At 40.4% G+C, this 21,235-nt stretch overlaps 1 protein-coding gene across 2 annotated transcripts in view; it reads right to left on the bottom strand.

Moving 5' to 3' along the window:
* The window catches only part of SLC39A10 (solute carrier family 39 member 10), a 56,448-nt gene extending 40,143 nt beyond the window's left edge, over positions 1–16,305 (bottom strand). The window contains exon 1 of one of the 2 annotated variants that reach the window (XM_050900469.1): positions 16,285–16,305. The gene's annotated coding sequence lies outside the window, so the exon portion shown is untranslated. Of the gene's footprint in view, positions 1–3,027; positions 3,082–16,284 lie in introns of those variants that run through there. The other variant, XM_050900468.1, reaches the window with a different exon arrangement.
* Between the last annotated feature and the right edge of the window lie 4,930 nt (positions 16,306–21,235).

Below are 21,235 nucleotides of genomic sequence, written 5' to 3'. Positions count from 1 at the left end.
ATCATGATCAAACGACATTAAAACTGGACAGCCAAAGCAAACAAGTCCAAACATATTTCCTTTGGGACTATATACACCCAAGCTTGAAGTCCATGTGATCTGGGCACTACGTAAAGTTTCTTCCTACTTGAATCAGCCATTGCTTTGCAGACAATGTATTATGAATAGAAGTATCTAAATTACAGTTGCTTGACTTACTTAGTGAAGACCACAAAGGAAATCTATGCCAGGTTGGATATAGTCATTATTCCATGTGTATACATTTATCTTATTTGTGTAAGTCAAACTACACAAAAAGTATGTCTCTTACTAAGGCTTCCTATTGAATGTTCAAAAGGAATGGTTTATTAACGTGCAAGGCCTAAGTACCACATGCACTCAGTGCTCTCCTGCTGACTTTTCACGATATAACTCTAGAAGATGGATACTGTTACAATATCACATAAATCTTACGTTTGAGATCACTAATTAAAAAGGAGTATTTCCAAGCACTGTAGTAGATGAAGGTCAGTACCAGGATCTGTGCTTTTTCACGTAAACTTAACTTTCTGGAACATGCCTGAATTAACCTGATGATCCAATTTCACTAGATTATTTGGTTTTTTTGTAATGGGACAAACAAACGTTAAGACAGCTAAGCCTGTGAGCATATTTGCGCCATTTTAAACTACAACTTTTCTGTAATTGCACATTTTATGACTGACTGGATACATACTCCAAACTTAGTACATGGCTTTTATTTAAACCAACCTGGAAAGCACAGACCTACATGAAAGCAAGGAATATTACTTAAAACAAACCTCAACGTTTTGGAGAATTTTTTTTTATGTAGGCAGAATCTCCTTTCATGTTGCCTATTCCAGACAGGCAATTGTGTACGATCCTTCTACATCCACCTTCTAAGGACACTAATGCACATCCCCATATGCAACTGCTACCATTAATCTCATAAAACATACACAATAAATTCACAGTCTATATACAGGCCTTACTCTCTTTTAGAAATAGATTACATGGCTGCATACTTTTTTCCTCAATAGCATGTAAGCGTTGAAAGCAGTTTAAAAAGAAGCGCTGCAGGACAATACCGCCAATTCTATTTTAACAGTTATTTTAGAACAAAAATCTAGTTAGGAATGTCTATAGTCACGCTGGTCTCAATATTCTTGGGAACCACAGAACTTTTTCCACATTATTTTCTTACATTATCATACCAGAGTATTAGCCCAAGAAGTAACCATTAGTAAGTCCAGTTCTTGTTTCGGAGTCCAGTAGTATGCCTCACCAGTCCACACAGAATACCTATTCCCCTACACATCTAATGGAAAGCACATGCTTAAGTGAAGGAAAATCCAAGTGTGTTCTCTGTTAAGATAGAATTTTTAAAACCTAGTAGGATACCTGTTTTGTACAGAAATAAGTTTTCTATTTTTATGTCATTGTATCAGTTACTACTACCCAAAGGGACACTAGAACATACTAGTTGGAACACCCCAGGAATTACTTTTGTTAACTAGACGGCAATTGCTTCCACATTTCTGAAAACCAACCAGGCCTTCCAGTGTGCATTTCTCAATGCTGCATCAGGCTTCACGTATCACTGGTTCCCTCAGTATTACTGTATGACATCCTATCTTAGTAAAAAAAATGATGATTGATTTAAAGACATACAATGTTTAGAGTGCTAGAAACCAGAATTATTTCTAACTCAGGCAACTCCTGCTCAGAGGCAAGAGTTTAAGAGCTAGCAGGTATGAACACTTCTACAGAAGCCCCCCAAAAAAGACAAAGATAACTGAAGATTTTAAAGAGTAATTTTATTCCAAAGTTTCAACGTTAAGTATATGTTTCCAAAGGATGCAGCATAAACAGTAGAAATAGTTGAGAACAGTAAATCAATTCCTTCCATTCATGATTTCTGTGTATGGTACACTACAGCCAGTGAAAGAATCTCCTGACCCTCTCTTACCTTTGTTTAAGGTTATGTGCAGGTTACAGCCTGAGTGCTATTTCTGCAGTTGTTAACGCTAACTAGGAACTTCAAGCCAAAGAAGATTTAATCGCGCGGCTTGTTCATCATCTGCGATCACCCTACTGCCCCCGAACAGGTATGACAAAAAAACTACGAGTGTCCTTCACAGACACACCACCGAAGCTCACCCCCTCCCGCACACCCTTCGTATGCGGTTCTTTCTTTGCAGCACCCTGCGCGAAATGGGAAGGAACAGCACCTTCTGCCTACACTCGGGGCCTCCACGTGGCCGCGCACAGCCGGCTCCGCGGGGATGGGGCACTCCCAAACCGCACTCCAAACAGGAAGGGTGCGAGAGGGAAATGGAAGAGCAGACGCGAACCGGACCCACGAGGCGACAGAAGCCCCCCGGACAGAGCCCACCTTGCAGCGGGCCAGGCCGCCCGCCGCGCCGGCCACGCGCGCTCGCAGCTCGAGCCCGCGGCGCCCCCCGCCCCCCAACCAACCGCCGCATCCTGCCGCCCACCCCCCCTTTTCTCTCTCCGCCCAAAACGGCGAGGGCAGTTACAGCCCCGTAGCCGCCGGCCGCCATCCCAGTCCCCTCGTTAAGGGAGAGGGGGGCGGGGAGGATTTACCTGCCGCATGGTCGACTCAAGAGCAGGAGGAGGAAGAAAGGGGGTGGGGGGATGCGCCAGGGCGGCGGCGCCTCGTGCTCCGCTGCCTCAGGGGGGAGGCCGGGCACGGCCCCCCCGCAACCGCCGCCCCCCGGACCCCCGCCGGCCTCCCTCGCCCACCCGCGCAGCCCCAGGCCCGGCGACGGGTCTCGCCGCCGCCACGTGATGAGGCGGCCGCGCCGCCGTGTCCCCCACATGCCGCTCCGCATCCCGGGGAAGGTGGTGTCCGTTATTGCCGATCGTCACCGGCTCCTTCTCCTCGTCCGCAACCCCTGCCCGCCCCCCCACCCCCGCCGCCAGCCCGGGGCCGGCCGCCACCCTCACCGCAGCGCCGGCCGGTTGTGGGGGAGGGAATGTAAACAAATGGGGTTTTATAGCTACCTCACTCGAGTGCCGTGTGCATCTCCCTCTCCGCTCGGTACCAAACCGCCGCGGCGCCTCCTCCTCCTCCAGCTCCTGCCGTCGCCGCCGATACGCTATTCACCAACCACGGCTACGCCAAGCCCCGGCGCGCTCTCCACACTCATCCCTACGCACCATGCGGATCGGACTACACACGCGTCCCGCAGCCCGCTTTACCCAATGCGGAGCCATTTCCTCCCCTCCCCCCCCCCGCTTCACTCCCCCCTCCCCTGCTCCACCACGGACTACGAAAATGGCGTAGCGCGCGTCCGCCCCCCTCCCCTCCCTGCGGCGGCTTGCGCTCATCACTCAAGTGATCGGAGCCGGGAGGCGGCCGGGGCGGGAAGCGGGACGCAGCCCCAGAGCAGGAGGGCGGCGGGCCCCGGGCGTTGGGCAGCGCGGGCGGTAGCTGCGCCGCCTGCGCCATCTGCCCTGGCGAGAGGTCGCGCCAGGCGCTGCCGCGACGTCGGCTGCCGCACAACGGCCGCGGGGCCCGGGCGAGCACCCGGCCAAGAGCCTTGCGGCCCCCCCGGGCGGCGGCGGGGGGGGGGGAGAAGCGGAGCCGCCGCCCGTGCCCCGGCGGGAGGGAGGGCGGGCAGCCGGCGGCGCCGTTGGCCGCTCAGGCGGAGGGCGGCCTGGGCCGCTAGCTCGGCGGCGGCGCACAGCCGGCCGCCCGGCGGGGAGCCGGGCCTGCCGCTGGAGTGCGGCCCGGGCCTCCGCTGCCGCGTCTGCAGCCGCGGAGCTGTCTAGGCTCCCGATGGCTTGGGGAGAAGCGGTCTTTCAGGAATAAAGGGGTATTTAACGGATAGACCTTGGCTTTCGTGCCGAGATACCTTTCCGAGAACAAGATGCGTATTGTCCCTCATTTATTTAACTCTAGAAAATGCTGTCAGGCTTACTTACGAAATAAAAGCAAAAGCTGTTTATGTACATGATAAACATCCCCCCTCTTCGAGGTGAACCCCTCATCATGATACATTTGATTCCTAGACAACAGCTATAGAACTAAAAAGGAAAAAAAGGTAATACCTTATGTAAATTAAAACCCTTACGAGAACAACACTGAGGATCAGCAGACATCTTGGTTTATAATTTAAGACCTGCAGTATATAGGAGTCCTTCACATCAAATGCTATTTTAAAATAAACCAGCTTATTTTGTAATGGTTATTTATAGAAAGTATGTTCAAAGGCTGAAGTGCAGTTGTAGGAACATTTCAAATAAGTTTTAGGCCGTTTCATTTTTCTTTCCGAGAAATTTGCATACAATTTTCACCACATTTTCCTCCAAAAATAACTGACATTTCCATAGCAGGCTTCAATCTACAAGCAACCAACCTCCCCCCTATTTGTTAAGGAGGCATGCATTTTTCTTTTAGACTCTTGTATTACTGAATTGAACTAATTCACCTAATCCTTTCTAAACTTGTCCCTTTGTTAAACCAGATGATTCACACCAGCACTACCCTAAGTCTGGCCTGGCAGAGCCAAAATCCAATCCTATCCATAGTCCTATCTCAACCCAAGCCTTATCCCATGGTTATCCACCCCGATAACCTCCCAAAGTCATTATGTGCATTTTTGCTTGGTGACATATCCCTAGAAAACAAAACCAGTTTAAAATACTAAAAATGTAAAGGATTAATAGTGTTTGTTTAGAAACCAAAAGAAAGTTGATATCTGTAAGACTCCAAAAAACACGTAAGCATAAAACTGAAGTCACAGTGCAAAAGAAAATCAGAGTAAACTTTTCTACATAAGATTAATATTGATTATAATGCAGAGAATGTAACAAACTGATAAAGACACGTAGACCTATCAAACAGTTCTGGACCTAACACCACATCAGCTTTATGTGTTATGCTACACCATTCTTTTGGTATGTGATGCTGAATCTTTACTGAACTTTTCCAATTACTCTTTTTTTTGCCATTATTTTCATGTCCCAGTGACAGACTTTCTAATTTCAAATCTCCTCCAACACCTTTTTCTCTCTTTAGTATTTATTTTGAAGGGAAAAAATAACACCTACATTCCCTCCCTCATTTTTTTCCAAATATCTTACCAAATCAATCACTAGAATACAAACCATACCAGTAAAAAAATTTGACAACCTGTGCTCAGGTCAAGTTTTAGGGACTGTTAAAGTGATTATGAGGTTCTATACCAAACTGTTGCACCAGATCATTTGTATGTTGATTTGAATAATTTCTGCCTCAAAGCAGGTCCTTTATCTCTCAGAATTTTTGTACAGCAAATAAAACACAGATCTGATTCTGACGTTGGTCATTAGACACCTACCACAATACACACTGTTGATCACTAGGTGTGACTGATTTGTGTTGCTGTTTGGTCTAGAAAGAAATCCAGAGTGCAAAGAATGTAAAAAATATAAAGTTTTGTATCTTCTTCCTTCAGAGTTTATTCTGAGTGAATTGTACATGGTAATAAAATAGAGCATATGGGGTTTGTTAGCTTTTCTGAGTAAAATTCAAATAATGTAAGAATCTCATAAAAAAAAAAAATCAAGGACTCCAGTAAGAGCACTACAATGGATGAATTGAAATTAAGATGTTTAATACAGAAAGGTCCTTTAAAATTTCAGGCTTGATTGATTTTGTACTAGTTTTACTGTATTTAGAAAATTTAGGTAGGTGGGTAAGGAAGCTTTTCTGAAGGCAACTTTGCCTTATTGTGGAGGTACTGATGCTATATAGCTACTTTCCAGAGATTCTCCCAAACAAGGTATACCAATAAAAAAATCTCTATATTAGTGTCTTCTCTATGCAGAAGTCTCCTCCTTTCCAGCTGTTACATGCTCTAACATGTATCTGTGTATTGTAAAGCCAGAAGGGACCATTAGTAGGCCAGCACTATGAGATAGAGTATCCTTTCCTGTTAAGAAACGAGACTCTCATTTGTGTTTTGAGTTAGGCTATAACCTTCCCAGTTAGTCTGCTGATGGCTTTCTCTTGATACATTTAAAAGCTTGTTTGTATCTAGAATATTTTCCCTATAGTTGTACATTGTATCCTGCAGTTAGGTTACTTCTCCATAGTTTTAACCATATATTTTAGTACAAGAACTGCCTACACATCAATACTTAAAGAAAAGAAAGTATAAGTTTCTATACCTCAGCTTCAGAAACCCAGAACAAAAACTATTAAATCAGGCATTACTATGAAAAGCATGCAGCTGAGAAGTATGCTTCCCTGTAAAGCATGTGGAACAACTTTCTATGCTGCAGGGAAGCTAGTAGAAGCTACAGGAGCAGGGTAGCCAGCACTGCAAGAGTGCTGATGCCTTGAGATAACACAAATGCATGCAACAAATTCAGACTGACTTTTCAAGCTTCAAACAGAATGATATATTACTATACTTTTAGAACAGAACTGTCTTTTTTCCGCCCTCTCCTCTACACAGGGCACTTACTTGCTGAGTAACGCTGCACGGTACACGCTTCTACATTGGGTTGCAGGAAGGGAATACATGCTATTAAGTAATATAGAAGGGCTTGGGGTATAATGCTGCAAAAGCAGATTGTGGCTTCTAGCAGGGCTCGTCTCAAGATGAGGTGGTGCTGTCTAGAGGCACATCTCCAGCTCCAGTACAGCGCTATGACCTCTTTCCAGTACCCCGTGGACCTGATGCATTTGGTCAGCAGACCCTAGTTGAGGTCAGCTAGCTCTGTTGGCACAGAAGATGATAAAGGAAGAGACAGGATATAGTGTCGTGCTTCAGTTGTGAGATGCAGGCCTAAAGAGAAGATGTGTGAGACTGGAGAGAGTTTGACAGACTTCATACGCTGATTTCTCTTCCTGTCCTCCCTTGTAACAATCCAATTGCATATGAGGGATAGAAGGTTGACATATATATGTATACACAAAAGTAATTTGTTTAGAAGCAACTTTTTCCTCACTATTAATTAGAAAAAAAAAAAGCATTTAGGTTTTGCTTTCACTTGTGTTCTTATACCCAGTTAGTAATTCTGCACACAGATTTAGTTCTTATATCCTGATACTGCCTCTGAGTGTAAGCAGAGGTAAGAGCCTTGTGAGTATTCTTTGGAGATTAGGAACAACAATATTGAAAAAGATTTTAACCAGGAGAAATTCATTTAGAAAGCTAGTAGTTGAAGGTGTACACACATGTTCTGCTAGGAAAGTATCACTATTTGTTGCCAAAATGAAGTTTTGTACCCCTCTGGCAAATTCAACTTTTTTGATTGAAGAACCCAACTTAATTTTCTTACTTTTGAAATGTTGATGTGTCAAGAAAAAGCCAAGATAATGGCTTGAAACATCAACTTCCTCCTTTATTTGAAATCATCTTGTCCAAAGATTTAATCAGAATTTAGGGCAGTTTGAATGCCAACATAGCTGGGTTTGTGGTGTGTATGTTACATGTATATTTTCTTTCCTGTTCTTTAAAACATTATTCTAGCTTCTGTCCTTGCCTTTCATTCATTCTGAGAGCCTGAATCAAAGTGAGAAATGCCATTTCTTATTTGACAATGGCCAACAAGTATTCGGCTTGCTAAAGAGATTCATGGAGATAGCAAGTGCCAGAATTAACCTTGAGGAGGTAGAGAATGGCTAACAGGGCACAGCTATTGTCGATGCTGACTTGCCAAGCAGAGAGATTTTACCAAATTCCTCAGGAGTGAAAGAGCTTTACTACAGGAGGCTTTGCTCAGAAGTGCACTAACAAGAGCTGCTGAAGTAAAACATCAGGGAATCATATAGAAGACATTTTCTTTCCTCATTACATAATTTCCTATTCTGGATCTCAAAATATGACCTGTTGACAGTTGTCTCTTCTGCTTTGAATTTACTGATGTACTTACTATATAACCATTTGTGGTTAGTTTTATCATACAGATTTACTTGTACTTTCGCTATTTGGTAGTTTGATATGTACTTATTCCCAGGCTATATAAGAGGGCTCTGAGATTGGGTGCTGAAGCAGCAAAAACATTGTTTATGGCAAGGACATAAGTGAAGGTGTTTAAGCATCAGGCTGAGCTTAAGTATCACTACAAGCAAGTAGTGACTCTGTGATTAAAGCTTATGCTTGGAAATAGGCAGTGATGTCCTCTGGGGGATTTCACTGCCTCAGGACTATTTGGCTTGTTTGCAATGCATTTAAAGCCGAAGTTTATTTAACTCCAAGGCCGTATATAAAAATAGTACTTTTAGTAGAGATTATATATGCTTTTTTCACATTCCTGCTAAACTGGGTGATCTTGTTTAAGCCTTTGCTTGGCAGATTTGTTTAGTTAGTTCTAACTGGTTTCAACTGTATAAATTCCAATGATAATTCAAAGTAGATCTGGCTCGTTTTGCACCAACTAGAAAGTATAATTTGAAAGCTTCTTTACTCATAAGATGGGACAAAAAGGGAAATCCATCTGAGCTTTTTTTTTTTTTTTTTTTCTTTTTTTAAAAACAATTCTTACCCTTCTTCTCTTACAACAAGATGTACATACTCCCCTGGTCGGACAGTATATAAACATGTATGGGCGTATGTGTAAGTTTTGAAGCAAAAGTATTGATGTCAATAATAGTCTGCATAATTTTAAATATGGTACTAGTGTAAATACTGACAGGAAATTAGTTTAAACAGAAGTCCATGATTTTTTTTTAACATGCCAAAATAAGATACAGGTTTTAAAAATCTTTGTTTTAGAAGTTTTTGAGTTGGTCTCTTTGTGGGAAAGGGCTAGGCTTTTTGGTTTTGTTTTTAAACACAAGCTGACATTTTTAGTGAAAAAAAATTAAAGCCTTTTTCATTGGCTCTAGACTTAAGGTTACACAAACATCAAAGGACATAAGCAAAAGGGTGTGATGCCGCAGCAACAACTGAAGTATTTGTACCACACAAAGCTTTTTACTGCAATATGGAAGAAAGCCAATATGATTTGTAGACCTTTGGTTAATTTTACAAAGCTAGCAAACGCTAGTATAGCTTATCCACAGGAAAACTCTTGCTGGGCAAACTTTACTTTATTAAATGACTCTCCCTTCATTTTGTTATTATTTGTTTTAAACATAACTTGCCAGTTCTACTGTCTAAAGCAGCCAAAAGCCCTTTCATTGGATCTGAGACACATGGGATTTGCTGGTAGCAGGGCTGGGATAAGATTCAAAATGGAAGATATTAGAAAGCAAGGACAGTGTGTCACAGCCTTCTTCGTCTCTCGCAGACTCGGGTTTATTTATTTTTCTCCCTTCCTTCCTGCCTGTTGAAAACACCTGTTTGCTTGTGGCATCTTTTCTGTACGCACTGGTTGCAGAAAGGTCTCATCTTCATACCAAACGATATGATGGGAGGGAAAGGCCAGTCAGCTGCTTCCTTCAGCACATGACTAGGGTGAGATTGCTGAGCACACAAAGAACTTATGGTCATATCCATAGAAGAGCTCTGTATCAATAAATATGGGATATTCTCTGCTGGAGCCAGGCAGGGCTCAAAACATTAAACAAAGCTGTGCTAGCTGGCTGGGTGGGGTAAACTGAAAATTCCTCTAAATGCTTACGCTTACGAAAGCAAACTGGATTGATTCCAAAACTGACCCACCTGACTGAAGAGGAAATATTGACTTTAATGTAATCTCTTTACATGCTGAGGAATTTGTTTTACACCCTCTTCTCAAACAGAATGGAAAAATTTAATGATACTGTCCCTGACATTATTTGAAAGAATCAATGAGCAGATTAAAGTAAGAAAATGAAGGTCAGTATCTTTTATGTCAGTCCCTGCCAATTTTTAACCACTAGTTTGGTGATTGGCAGTCTCTGTATATGACGTAGACTTAGCTGAGTAATACAAGCGTAGCTCTTCTAAAGCTGGATTTTAGTAGGCAGCTGGGGTGAAGTTCCCCATTTCTTTCACCTCTGTTGCACATGGAAGTGGAAATGACAAATTTTAAACTCTTGCAATTCCTCCATTATCAGCAGGCAGAATCAGGAAGCCAAGACATCCTTAAGTTACTGGCTACCTGTTTTGAATAATTCAGGAGGGACTAATCGTCTATGAAATTTCAGCAGTGGAAAGGGGAGCCAATATGAGCTACTGTGGACATGCTTCAGTAACTTAAGCTTGAATAAATAGGCAAGGATGTCATACAGCCTCATCCCTTCTTTATCACAGATCCGAAGCCTCAAAGAGACACCTACAGAGAAGACAGGAGACAAGAACATACACTGGCAGGGAAAACAAAGAAAGATATTGTTTGCAGAAATAAAGCAAATTATGAAATGGGTGTTTTGTTTGCTTTTCTTTATATCAACTGTACCAGTAGCAAAATCTAAAATCAACAGAAAGGCTCTCAAAATCAAAATTATTGATGACCGGCCCACAGTTTAGGGAAAGAGTTAGCTTAAGCTTAACCGTGTTTATCCTTCCATGCCTGATAACTACATAAATGGGAACTGGAGGGAGCAGTAGGATGCTGGCTTCAGGGTGCCATTGATGTTAAAAGTACATGACCTTGGCTTTGAAATGCTGGCATGCACTGAAGTTGTTCGTTTTTTTCCCCATAATTTACATTTTTGTATTTCTTCCAACTGTATTCCACGATGTAAAAGCATGTTAAAACCCCCCATTTCTAATTTTAAAATTAATTTATAAAATCAATAAATAAGGAGGCACCAGGAGGAGTATGAATGGCATTAGGAAACACCCTGATTTCCAAATCTTTAACTACAACCATTTGACAGTACTACAAGGTGATGCAGCTTTATTTTCCATGTTGCTGCCCCAAAATACTTTGCACAGTTGGATGGTAATTACAGTTTTAATGACACAACTAGGAATGTGAATTTAAGCATAAACAGCTATGAAGAAGAGAGTAAACTTTAGCTGATGTACAAAAAGATGAAGAATAGGGACACGCAGAATATGGTCTAAATGACAAGAAATGTGAAAAAGAGAGATGAATACCAGTGAAATTACATGGAGAGACAGGCCATGCGGATGTTGCACAGCTAGAAGCTGGGAAGAGAGGCAGAGAAATGGGGAGGCCTGTTTCATTGCTGTTTTTCAGCTGCACGACTTAGCAACCTCACTTGATGCCTGTTGCTGTAAACCAGTAGTAACTCCACTGAGAGCAAGCTAGAGCAGCAGAAGGATAGAGTAGTACAGTGATGAATAAATCCCATTATCCTTTAGAAAAGGAAGAGAAGTTTTGAAGCATTTCCTCAAGCAAGCATGGGACTAGTAAGACCACTTGTGAAAGAGGGGATGTTGTCATGTGTCTTTGCTGACATGTCAGGTGATGTATTTGGCATGTATTAGAGCATTGAGAGACCTCTGAGAAGACTCAAGGGTCAGAATGCCAGTAAACAAGCAGAGAGAAAAATAAAACCATTTCTGCAATGGTTGGGTTGGACTACCATTGCTGAGATAACTAATGTACTGTTAAACTCAGGGGAAGCAAACCAGTCTGAGACAAACTTAATGCCAGTTTTGTCAACAATGAAATTGGGAAGAAAAAAAAAAAAAGAAAAAAGTTAAGTTCGAAAATACTTGATTTCACTCACACTATTTATGTCTTTCCACCTCTCTCAGATAATCTTCCCTTCTTTTATCTCTTACCTCTCACTTTATAAATATAACCAAAAATTCATTCCCATATACACAAAGGGTAAACTCAGATGAGCCTCTATGGTAGCTCTAATGAAATTATTGTGGACTTCTCCAAGAAAAACATACAAGTTTGAGTTCATGCCTTCTGTTGGTAAAGCAGAGCATTCCAAGAATATTTAAAATAAAATGTTGAACAGCAAAAGCTGTTCTTTATAACAGGTTTACGTTATTGAATGTATACCAAAATGCTCCACAAGCATGCAGTGATGTAATTCAAGGCTGAAAATTAATTGAAAAAGAAAACAAATACTACTGCCTTTTGGACAGGTAGGGGCAAAATTCAAGGTCTTGGGAGTGAACTGATATTTATTTTTTCATTTAATCGCGGTGCCATCTCTCAATAAATATGTCTGCTTGTGGAACTGCTTCCAACAGGTGGCTTTCTCCAAACATGTGAAGAGTGTATCTGTATAACTTCTGAATAGCTTTTCAGTATAAGTTACTGCTGAGGTTTCTTAGCTATTTCTTAGAAGAAAAAAAAGTGACCCATGAAGGTGCTTCACCCTGTTCATATGTTAAAGTGAGTGGCTAGTGGTTCTCATTGAAAGCAGTCTCACAGTAGCTTTTGGCTATCAGAGCACTTATGTAGTTACCTAAACCTGGTACCTTAACAGAGTCGTTTGAATCATAGCCTTACTTTGAACAGAGAATCATCTTTCTCTATTTTTTGCAGGTAGTTTAGTATAAGTCTTTGTAGCTGGGTAAACACTGTAATTTCATTCACATTTTCAGAATTACTTTTCTATTAATGAAATGTTAAATATGAGAGACAAATCCACTGGATTAATTGCAAGTGAAACCTGAAGTTTGAAAGCCTGTAATCTATCAAATCTCCAGTTCACTAAAATTCTAAGAAGTTTCTGAAGTACAACATAATATCCTTTGGCAAATCAATATATATAATGAAAAGAAAGAAAATTGTACACAGGAGCTTCAAGACATTGTTTCTTAAAACTAAATAGAAGCTAAAACTAAAGTCAATACTTACTAATAATTTGCAAGGAAGCTTAGAATATTTTAGGCAAGCCAGTTACTTGAAAAGAGACTGCTTGAGACTCTCTGGCTCACATGTTCCTGGGCTGGGCTGGCTCATTGCCAAATTCACATGTGAAGCAGGGGCCAGATTCTGGGAAATTCTCACCCCAAAAGCAGCTCACGGTGTTTTACTTAAGTTTATCTCAAATGACTGAGAAGTACTTAGTTTGGACAGTGTGATTTTGGGATAACATTATTTATATTACAGGGTGTGTCGAATTCATAGCATAAGAATGACAAGAATTCATTGCTGTTTTTCCCAAGGGGGCTTTGGTTTTAATGTAATCTGCACTTCTTACCCTAAAAGCAGTGTACAAATTTTAGCCCCATTATCTCGGAAGATACTAACAGTATCACAGCTACCACTAATTAGACAAAAATAGACTTGGTTATGCAGCTTCTAAACGGCAGTGAATCAGAAAACGAACTGCCAGCCATGACACGCCTGAAACTACTGCACGCACCCCCTTCTTGAGAGCAGCACGCACACATTACAGAAGAGATCAGTCCACTTACCGGATATTGAGTGCTGACTTCATCATTCAGGACAGCATTGTCTGATTCTTGTCATTTCTCTCTTTCTCCTCTTCCTCATTTACAGGGCAGAGGGACTGTATGGCCTATAGTCACTTCCCTCAACAGGAATAGTTGCTATCTATGCAGTTTCTTTTTTAAACTACTGTATTTTTAAGAAGCTGTTTGAACAGGGTTTTTTTTATTTATTATTACATTGAAACTGAACCTTGAGCTAGTAAAAACAATATTATGGTAGCGCTCTAGTTCTAAAACCAGAGCTGCTGTTTTCACAGGAGGACACTTCAAATTGCTGCACAAAACTTTTAACTGTTGAGCACTGAGATGTGTGCAGTGTACAAGCCCAGTTACTGTGAACAGCAAAGCAGCAGTAGGCTATTTTTCAGAGGTTATTGCTGATAGTTTTAATTGTAATCCAAAACTTAATGCAGAGAAAAATGATTTTTGCATGGAAGGGTGGGGTGGATCAAAATTACTGCAACTTTTTCCCTTTATTTTTTTTTTAATGTCACTTGTGTTGCACTGCAAAACAGCACAGAAACAGCACTCATTTTCAAAAGTCAAAATCTCCTGAGGGCAAAAGACAGAGAGTCAGTCTTCACGCTAATATAACCCGATCAGCAATCGTTCAAGAAGCTGAGTGAGGAGGAAATAACAAGACTTTGAGAATTTGGCAGAGGCAGATGGAATTGCCCCAAAACATCTCTGTCTATTCCTTGCACCCAGAGCAGTTCTGTCTTCCTCAGGTATCCCACTGCTTTTTGTCTTGCTATGGCTCATGTTCAGCCCTTTGGCTGGAACCACCAGTGAGGGCACCCAGCCATTTTGGGTTATAATGCCATCTAAATAAACACAACACACAACTCTGCTCTCTTATCCTCAGAAAATTTGCTTTCCTGAAGTCTGACAGATATAGTGAAAATAACTTGGCCACAGAAACCTTTTCAGAGAGGATTCAGTCTTCATAAAGCAGTAGTTTGTATTTTCAAGAATCTCAGCAAAAGTAACCCACCTTCTTTTTCCCAGCATGACTTAAATTTGTGGTCTCATCTGTGTAGAGGCCCCAAAGAGACAGACATTCTGGTTTCCAGCTGTAGGAAACCAGGCCAGCAATTCTGTTCCTTCTGGGGACAGCATTGCCATGTCCTTCTCTGACAGTGTATACTTCAACAGAGCCTAATCTGTTGAATTTCCAGCTGTTGAGGCAGCTGGAAAACATTTGCCAATGTAAATAATAACTCATCCACTCTTTAGGTAGAGCAGAGAAGAGCAGCATACTACTTGTGTATTCAATAACTTGTGCTGGGGTGGGGCTTATGGGTAGATTTTTTTTTTGTATGGTCTATGACATCAAAATATCTTAGTGTAATAGAAGAGTAGGAGAAATGATTGACAGCAGGCTCCTGGTTGTGTGTGCACATTTTGTTTTGTTTTTCCAAAACCCAGTCTGTCTCTCTAATGATGCCGGAAAAAATAGGCATTGGTTGTCTCTGCTGGTGGTGAGGTGTGTGCAAGATAGGGACAATCATGTTCACAACATACCCCTGCCTTGAAATGCTACGAATCCAAACATATTCAATCTGGGAGATGCTCTAAAATAGATTTCCTCCTCTGAAGTGGTCTTCCCTCTTAGACTGTTTCTTCTCTCCTCCAATTCCTCCTACTGCTATTACCAATGCAGCTCCAGAAAAGTCATGTTGGTATTAGGACATTACCCAATTGTCATTTGAAGGTTTTTTTGAAGGTCAGGAAACATGGTACTTAAACTAGTGCTAATGGTTCCTCTGTGGCAGCACTTGCCAAGGTGGAATTGTAACTGAATAGTGACAAGTACAGAGGAATCAATAAGAAGAACAGATCTGTTGCTGATAAGGGCTCAAATGTAAAACTTAAGCTATCTATCTCTCTCCACCGCCTGGTCACTCTTCTCACTGCAGGCCTTTGAAGTCTCTAACCACCGACTGCTATTACATAGCAACTCTCAGACAGCCATGCCCTGGTGATGTAGAGGACATAGAATATATATGTATTCTGTTCCTGAGATACTGATGAGGAATAATCTTCCCAGAATTAAGTTTTAAAACAGTTTTCCTTCAATATCATACAGGAAGAGGCAGCTTGAGAACGCCTTCCTATTTGATACTTGCATAGTGAACATACACTGGAACAGCCTTTCACAGCGTCGCTGAAGTTAATGCCCTAATAAAAACAGCTTCTCCTCAATGGACTTTGTTTGCTTTAGCCTGACTTTATTTGCAGGGGATTAAAATTTAGCAATAATATTTGTAAGGTCTTGAAACTCTCTTCTGTTTTCGGAAAAAAGCATGTTGTTAATAAAAGTTCAGAGAGGAGGCAAAAAATGTTTTCCTTTAGTTTCACTTTGTCACGTTCTAGGAGGAGCAAAACCAGACACCAGAAATCTCCCACAAAAAAAGCTGACCGCTAGAGCCTTTTTAGAGAACTTATTTCAACACTGATCTTTAAAAAAAGATATAAAAAAAAAAATGTTGTGCATAATTTTGAGATACCTATAGCAATACTACTTTGTTGAGATGTTTGAAGCTAGGATTAATACAATTTAGTCTTAAGTACTGCAAAGCATCCACAAACTACAAGGTAGGAATGATTACTGAAGTGCTTAAAAAACAAGCAAGCCATATGCGAGTGACACAGTTTTCTTCTTTATCCATACACCCAAAACATATAGATTATCTTTGGCAGAAAGATGCTTTCCATCTGACAAATCCGTAAGCCGTCGGAAAAATTGACACTGATATTCAGTAGGGAACAGCGAGTCCTGTGGAGGCAATGACATGTAAGACTTTCCTCCCTCCGCCCCGCATTGTGCTTGTGGCTGGTGGAGTTCCAAGAGAATGTGGAAAAAAGATTATTTGGTTTCTATTACCCTGAAGCAATCATTTCCAGTAGTCACCTAGTGAACATAAAGCGAGTCTGCTTGGTTTAATTTTTTCCCTGAAAATTACGATAAAACAAGTTTATAAAGGAACATGGTACTTACTCTTTATCAGGCTCCAATCCAAGAGTTTAAAACATATTGCTGGCTTTACACAGGCAAGTATTTATGTCAACTCAGTTGCTTAGTAGCTCCTTTCAAATCAATGGGAACGTGCTATGAGTGAGGCACATGCTTTAGGGTCTTGCTGAATCATGTCCTTTGCATGTCACAATCATTACTGAAAAATGTGGTCGTGACCATACACCAAATTAGGACAAGAGCATTTGTTATGGAAGGTAGAGCATGGCAGGACATGAAGCTGGTGTGCATGTGAATGGCAGGGGGGACGTGGGGGGTTGGGGGGTGAGAGGGGGAATGTTTCCTGCTGTGAGACTACCAAGCATTTAGATCTTTTCCGGATTCTGCCATTTCTGGGGAAGTTCTAGATGCTAGAAGCCAGACATTTTGAAAGCCACGTTATTTCTTTAGGTACACTGCATACACATTAAAAAAAAATAATAATAAAAAAAAGAAATCTTCATTTCTGCCAGGTGTGTGACACCATAACAACCACCATAACAACATAACAAATCTGCTTTTTTATGAAATGCTTCATACACACTGAATTCAGTATGAACCAAGATGACGTTGTTTCTTTCTCTATTTGATAGTAACATTTAGGCGCCTCTAGTCTGCAGAGAAATGTATATATACTGCTCCCAAATATTATGTGGCTCTATGAGAAATGCAGTATACCAAACAGCTGATGCAAAATCTACTAAAATTAATATGCTCACTTCAATAAACTCTGGATTAAACTTCAAAGTTAGTTTTGTTTCTCAAGTTTCAGTTTCAATAGAGATTTTTTTAATGACAATGGAAGAGAAAAATATAAAAGATAAAACCAACATCTACAATGAAGCAGTAATGATAGCTGTGCATTAAATGGCATGGCTTGCTTTCTTTCCCATAGAGATCTTTGCACATGAAGAAAGGCTCCCTTCCCTCTCACCCCTTCAAGAAAATTGTTTTAGCTTTTAGTTTCTTTGAGCCATCATAGAAAATTTCTGGGTATATTTCATTGTAAGCAGCAAGGTATCTCATTGCTTTCAACTGCCAGAAGTTGTTGCAGAAAAGTATGCAGCATAGATATTCCAGAAATTACGTACTGTCTGCCTTAGTACACTGCCTCTCTGCTTTGCCTTCATCTGCTCATGTTCGTATTATTAGACTACAATTATTAAGTTCAGTTTACTCATAATGACAATTCTGTGTGAAGAAAAACCTTTCTATTTCTGTGCTGAGGGGATTTATTTAAAACATTAAATTTAAGAGCGAGTTGTTCTTGTTTCGCCACTTTGTAGAAATTTTTCCTTTGCTGTTTTGGGGCCCACTCCTGTAGATCAGCTGTAGGAAAAGTCTAACTGGAATCGGCAAAGGTAGCAGGTGAATGAAGCTACTACCATACATATTGTCAAGACGGCAGGGGTTGAGGCTCCAAACACATTGAGCCACATGTACTAGTCTATTCTCTACAAATAAATTAAGCACAAGCCCCTTCCCCTAAAAATCCAAAGTAAAATAAACAAACAAGATACCACTATAAGTAAAGGGATACATAAAAGAGAATAAATAATATGAACTAAATACAGAGGGAGATTGTGGTATGTCCAAAAGCATGGGTACTTGAATTTTTGCAGAAGTTTAGATAAACACAGAGTAATGATAAGAAAATTATGTTAACAATTTGCTAAATTTCAAATCTACCAAAATCTCTTCATTCTAGATTTATAGGAAGGAAAACCTACATTTAAAGCTGCTGACTGGTACCATATAAATTTATGACAAATTGTATTTGTAACACATGTAATTTCAGCTCCAGTGCTGTTGGCCTAGAATTGGAGTAATGCCTATTACCAGAAAAGGCACTTTTTGTTTTACAAAGAAAGCACTACTTAGAAACTCAAATGTAATACCTGTTTTCCTTTGTTTTCCCCTAGACATCCAAAGCCTGAACCAGCAATGAGTTCTCTGAGATTTCATGAAAATGTGCCGAAAGGAATAGCAGCACTCCATTCATCTTTGCAAGACTAAATATGTTACTTAGCCAGTTCTTTTAGTCATCTTTCCCTCTTAATTTTTAAAATTAAAAATATTAGATAACTATTTAGTTTCCAGCTACTCAGTTTTCTTGCTTGAACTAGCAGTGCAGCACACTAAACAGAAACCATTGATACTGGTTTCATAGAATTCCTGAGCCACGACAGTAGACTTAAAGTTGGACTGCAGAATATTTGAAGCTGCCTCACATTTGACTGACTATGCCATTTTAGTCTGACCTTTGCAAGTTTTTATGGGAATCTTTAAGATGTATTTTAAATCAAGTTATGCAGCATAGAAAGTGAAGTCATGGCCATTTACAGAAGACCAAAACACCTAGACTATGATACCCAAAGACTCTGCTGACACCAAGAATCAAAGCCCAGTGCCACTTTCCTAGCCACAGTGCATGATGTTATGATGTTAGCTAAATCCAAAAGCTGACGCTCCCTTGAATTTGGGTAAAAAAAAAAGAACTGGGTCTAACTATTGTAATTCTATGCTTAATGTCTTCAAAGCAGTTTATAATAATTCTGATAGGAAAAACTATTAATCTGGACAAACACCTTTTCAAGTCATCACTACTCCAGCAGTGTCTGAAGACTTACAAGAATATCTTATTAGCTTAAGCTCAAACTAGCACAGCTCTTTTTCCAGGGATCAGATCTCTCCACTTACAGTCAAAATGGATTCTGATTCTGTTCCACCAATGCTTAGATATGCCCAAATCTAAAAACATTTAATGCAGAGATGGAATCAGGGTAAATGGTCTTGCAGAAGAATGGAGCAAGCATCTTGTAATTAAGGAAATAAAATATTTTAATGAGTTCAGAGGTGGAAGTTTACTAGATTAAGGCAGCACAGCCTTAATCGAAAACTAGCTGTGCCCTGAGGATGGCTTTCTAGCTGAAGCACGGAAGACATGTTCAGAGAGCAGTTAGCTCAGCCAAACCTAATTAAGTACACAGCATTCAGCTTGTTAATAGACTCTGTCTCCATTGACTGACACTTCTCATATGATCAGGTTTTTTATTAGAAGGTTGGGATTTTACCAGATAGATTAATGATCAATAACCTGAAAATAAATGATAGCCTCTCAATTTATCTGGTATAAATCTGAAAAATACATGCATTTAACTTTGTATTGTCAAGCATAAATTACCATGCTCTTTCCAGAGTGGGATATCTGTTGTGGGAGTAACTGGTTTGTTTTAGGATTCCTCTCAACAGTTGCACATTAACTAAAATTAATGATGGTATTTTCTTCTATTTCCTTACTTAGAACATTTATTTGTACATTTAACTCTAAGCTACACACCAAAGAGACTTCGCAAATTTAAAATTGCAATGTAAAAAAAACCCCTCCAAAATACCCTTTAAGTATTTATAATTACTTTAAGAAACACAAGAACACTGCCTACAGCATTCCCCAAAATATACAAATGTACACTGTAACAATAATTATTGCTTTTTTTCCTGTTGCAGCATCCTGTGAATTCTTTGGGATCGTTTCCATTTACTTATGAGAGACAATGATTTAATGTTTTCAAATATAATGATTTGGGTTATTATTAACATACGTAACACTTCAAGAATAAAGAGAAGAAACAGTAATTTTATTTATTTAGCATTGAAAAAGAAGCACAAAATTTGCTTTTATTATGGTCATCACAACAGGCTGTTAGAGGTCTGAGTTTTTCAGGTGAATTTGTGGACACAATGAAATACAGGAAAAAGAAAAACCCTTTCAGGCAGTAAAGCTGGGTTTTTAATTCCAGCAGTGATCTGTCTTTCTCTGTTAAAGAGAAGATGCTGGATGTTGTATTTTTAGACTAGCTTAATTCCACTATCTACATGAGGTTTCTTCTTGCAGTAACAGGAGTACTGCTTCACTGTAGAGGACTGACACTACATCTATGCAAAGCCAAGGTGCTTTCTTCTTTTGTATGAGAGAGGAAGGTCTAAGGTTAAGCCAATAATTACACCAAAGAGATATGGATCAAGCAGCATTAGGTCTGACATTCCCCTACAGTAAGAGAGGAAATGGACTTAGAGCATCATTGCAGGGAATACCTGCAACGTCCTTCATCCGAGGAGTCAGTCACAGATTTGCCTCTCGAGCTACAATTTTTACCTTCTATTGTTCCTTCTGGCTACTAAAGACTTTTATTCAGGTGCAGATTTACTGAAGGTGGTGTGTGAAAGTGGGCTAATTTAACTCTCCCATTAGTCCTTCCTCTTGCTGTTTTCCTCCGGAGCTAGCAACTAGAGATAAGAAATTGGAGGCTATGGGAATGCATACCAATAGAGATAACAGTGAACAAATTGTTGAGGAAGTGTTAAGCATCCTTTATGCAGATGGAATTACAATAATGATTCTTCTTGGCCAAGACAAGACAGATACAGTCATAAAAAGCCACGAGTTTTGAAATTCTGCTAATCTAATTGCTCGTGAGCCCAATTTGGTTATACCGATGGGTACACATTTGAAAATCATAATAGAAGAAAGGCAGAAAGTGAACAACTAATGCTCTTAACCAGATGCACTGCCTTGCGTTCACTTCTCTCCTGAGAGAATCAAAGGGGTAACAGTCTACTAGCTACTCCACATCTGAACTGGAATTGGGTTCTTATTAACTGGAGATACTGCTCTATAGACTTTGGGGGGGGTGGGTAGGGATGAGGGGGTGGGTGTTAAATACGAACCTGTTTCAGGATGCTGTTCAAATATGTCTGAAGACTGGATGGCAGAAATCCTCAATTTGAAAGATACAGTTAAGAGGTACAGCATAGGCTTGCTTCACAGAGGGTTTTTAAATGTAGTTCAGGATTGTCTCAGGGTAATTAAAACCAAAGGGTCAGAATCAGTTTCAGACAAAATTAAAGGGGTGGAAAATGCACATGATTATATGTT

This window comes from Gymnogyps californianus, chromosome 7, assembly GCF_018139145.2.
Source record: "Gymnogyps californianus isolate 813 chromosome 7, ASM1813914v2, whole genome shotgun sequence".
Lineage (NCBI taxonomy): Eukaryota > Metazoa > Chordata > Aves > Accipitriformes > Cathartidae > Gymnogyps > Gymnogyps californianus.
The sequence above is the reverse complement of the archived record's forward strand: the minus strand, read 5'-3'. Positions and strand labels throughout refer to the sequence as shown.